The following is a 3,549-nucleotide window of genomic DNA, read 5'->3' as shown; positions in this document are numbered from 1 at the left end:
CTCTCTCTCTCTCTCTCCCTCTCTCTCTCTCTCTCTCCCTCCCTCCGCCCGCCCGCCCCCCTCTCCCCTTTTACAATGGTGGCACTGTAATGAAGAGCTGGGACGGGGTCACCGTGGCCAGCAAGGAAAGGAGGCGCGCAGAGAAAAAGTTTTGGCCTTGATGTCGACGACGACGTCTGTAAAATTTCCTTAATTTTCTGCTCCATAGGAGCCTCACCTCACCTTGTCTCGGCTCGGCTGCCCCCTCAGCGCGCTCCGCTATAGAACTTTTGCCCGGATTCTGCTGTTGCTGCTCACCCTGCTGCTTCGCCCGGAAAGGAGAAATCCAAGGATGGCGTGTGGGTTTGTGTGTGTGTGTGTGTGTGTGTGTGTGTGTGTGTGTTGTGTTTGTTCAGGGTTGCGACCTTTGATCCAAACATTCCCAGAACTCGCCTTTTTATGACAAACACAACACGGCGTCTTCGACGGGGCGGCAATCGACAGGAGTTTTGATTCATCGCTTTGAGTCAACTCACGGCACAGCTAGGACCCTCGACGCGCGCATACGAGTGTGAATTGTGATAGCTGCTGGGACCACTCCTCCGGTCGGGGCGACGTCTGTTTGAGGCGATCGTTTTGTGCAGTAGCAGCGGCTGTTGCTGTTCTGCCCTATCTCCCATGTTATCGACAAGTACCTCGCTCTGAGTCGCGCCGTCTCGGGCGCACGCATTTCGAATAGGGAGGGCGATACATTGCGAAGGCAACGGGCGCCTGTAGTATGCAGTGTCAGTGGGTCAGTGCACGCATAACGGGGGCCCTGCGTACGTCAACACCCATGTACTGTTTGCTTAACGATGCACGTAAATGCTTAATTTCGTTGTTTTTCTTAAGTACTCCTTCTGCTGCACAAAGTTTTCTTTTGTGTAGTTTGACGTCAAAATCGTGAAGGGTTATTTGTTACAATTGAAATTTGTGGGTCCATCTGGAAATTAACCGCTATTGTCCACAAATCAAAAACCGCCTTTAGATAAGAAAACGTTAAGGATTTTGTTAGTAAAGTATTTTTCCCTTTATCAATGGGGCGTTGGTTTTCGTCAGTTTTTAATTTGCGTGTGCGGCACCAAAGTTTCTCGCCTGAAAAGCTTGCAATTATCTTCCGTCGTCGCAGCCCGGAAGTTTACACTGATGTGTCTAGAGTCAAGGGTCAAGTACATCAATCTTTGATCGGAAGGTGAGCGTCTACGGCGTGTTTTTTTGGTATTCCCTGCCACGACTGGTGCGTGCTCCTCAGCGGGGTTCCCGGACTGTACCTTGCATCACAGAGTGTTAAGAAGATCACCGGCGGATAATATTTGTCCACTGCTGAAATGGAATCACTCGTTGAAGCACACTTTTCACTTGTTCTTATACTATACTGTTAAAACTTGAAGAACAAATTATTACACTTTTCGTTTCAGTTCTCTCTTTTTTTTTGTTGAATCGGCGTTGCGTTTATTTTGTCTCTAATTCACTGTTTTAAAGATCACCGGCGGAGAAGATCACTGGCGGAAACGACGATAGGTTCTGCGGTGCATTGCGGCGAGCGAACGACGGGAAGACAGGAAAAGGGATAAACAGACTTGAAGTGGGGTCGAACAGGAGAGTTTGCAGGGGAAGGGGAGGGGGAGGGTGAGATGGAATGAGGCTTCGAGAGTGATTTCGGCGCGTGGCTCTCGGGCCGTTCGCGCGGCGGGGCGCTCGGCCTGCAGTGTGCTCGGGACGGCGGCTGTACGCGGACTGGCTCTTGGGCCGGGACCATCGGAGCGGTGGCTCGTCCCGGTGCGACCGGCGTTGGGCCTGCCGCGCGCCGGTCCTCCCGGGCAGCCGGCTCGCGCCGGGGGGCGGGGGCGGGGGCACCTGTTGGCTGCCTAACCCTCGGCCCGCCCTGCCAGGCGAGAGGCCCCGCACTGCTGGCGGGAGCACCCGGCCGGTGCGGGACCACCCCTCAGGCTGCTCAACAAGTTGGCGGTGCGGCCGTCGTCGCGGTGCTCGCCAGGTGCACGCGAGGTGCACGCCAGGGTGCACGCGAGGTGCACGCCCACTTGCACGCCCACTTGCACGCCCACTTGCACGCAGCCGCAGCTGGCATGGCGAGCTCAGAAGGTAATACCGGCCTATCAGCGCGCCCGCTAATCGCACGAGATACCGTGATTGCTTTTCCATTCTTATTGGTGCCGCTAGCTGTCGTCGACCGGCGTTTAATCGATTTGTTATTGGCCGCGTGTGTGAGCCGGCCGTGACGTGCGGCGGGCCTTGTTACGGCCGCCGTGTCGTCGGGGGAGTGCCAAAAAAAGAGAGGCGTACACGTCAGAAAATTAAAACGCGTCATCCGACGGGTCTATCTATAGTCTATGAATTATCTCGTTTTATAGACGTGTGTCGGGTCGAGGACCTCGTGGCTCCCCAGCTCGTGAACTTGCTTTTCTGACATGATTTGATGTAGAAAAAGTTCCGTCCAGGAACGGATCGTGAAAGCAGATGATACAAATTCAAGGAATATTCAAGTCTATAATATTTCAGGGGGAGCTAACGGGTCGCATTACTTGCACAAGTATAAGTATATAGATAATTTACAAATCTTAGTTTACATTTAAATATATATATTTATACCTAAAAAAGATTTTGTTTGGTTCTGTTTCTCGTATTCTTTGTAATGTTTTGAAGGGTCTAGGACAAAGTTAGTGTGAAGAGGGATGTAGAGACAGTTTGCGAGTGATGCTTCTCAATAAAGACATAGTTTGCAAGTAATATTTCTGAACTCATTCAGTTCTGTCACTTCATAGTTGGGTCAGAGTTTGAATTTCCGCGCCGCGCGCCCGAGCCGAGCCGTCCCGAGCCGAGCTCCGATCTGCTTCCAGCCGAGCGCCACGAGCGCCGAGCCAAGTCTGCTGGAGGGGGGAGGGGAGGGGGGCTGTTTAGCTGTGGCGCGGACGGCGGGGCCAACACCAAGCCGCCCTGTATTCTTCTGGTGACGTCACGCCTTGTGCCTCTCTGCACTACGCATGAGAGTACAAGCAATGACACATTTGACAAATCATTCTTATTAATTTCAGTTATGTGAAATGTTAAAAGTTTCAGTTACAAATGTATCATCTGCTAAAAATGCGACTAATATACCTTTGCTAATATTTATTTAACGTGAAATCATAGAGAACTAACAGCAAAAAGGAAGGATTTTGTCTCAATTGCAGAGTGTTCTTTAAAACGTGTCTTCTTATGATATGTGTGCAGAGAAAGAAAGTAAACATGGAGAACATAGGTGACTCGCTCGTAATGTACTTGAGTCGTGTCGCACTCTGGCCCCTGTCCTCGTGGGCGGGCAGCCACCGGTTGGCCGCCTGCTCGAGTGCGATGTCCTCGGCGAGGCGTCACAAAGGCCTCGGGCGCCTCAACAAGCAGCACCCCCCTTCCCCCGCCTCTCCGCCCCCGCGACCTGCTCCCACCATCACCACGCGCCCGAGAGGAGCTGGGCCACGACAGAGTGTCTTGTTGCGATCGCTTTAGGCCCGCTGATACGATGTCGGGACGGGG

At 52.7% G+C, this 3,549-nt stretch overlaps 2 protein-coding genes across 4 annotated transcripts in view; one reads left to right on the top strand and one right to left on the bottom strand.

Moving 5' to 3' along the window:
- LOC113218002 (thyrotropin-releasing hormone receptor-like) overlaps positions 1-1,757 on the bottom strand; it is a 62,231-nt gene extending 60,474 nt beyond the window's left edge. The window contains exons 1-2 of one of the 3 annotated variants that reach the window (XM_052265921.1): positions 1,423-1,757; positions 1,290-1,341 (exon numbers count right to left, since the gene is read on the bottom strand). The gene's annotated coding sequence lies outside the window, so the exon portion shown is untranslated. Of the gene's footprint in view, positions 1-1,289 lie in introns of all 3 variants that reach the window. The other 2 variants (XM_026438127.2, XM_026438126.2) reach the window with 2 other exon arrangements.
- Positions 1-3,549, top strand: part of LOC127749107 (protein furry-like) — an 88,976-nt gene that overhangs the window by 83,178 nt on the left and 2,249 nt on the right. The window lies entirely within an intron of this gene.

This window comes from Frankliniella occidentalis, unplaced genomic scaffold, assembly GCF_000697945.3.
Source record: "Frankliniella occidentalis isolate FOCC.00 unplaced genomic scaffold, Focc_3.1 Scaffold32, whole genome shotgun sequence".
Taxonomy (NCBI): Eukaryota; Metazoa; Arthropoda; class Insecta; order Thysanoptera; family Thripidae; genus Frankliniella; species Frankliniella occidentalis.
The sequence above is the reverse complement of the archived record's forward strand: the minus strand, read 5'-3'. Positions and strand labels throughout refer to the sequence as shown.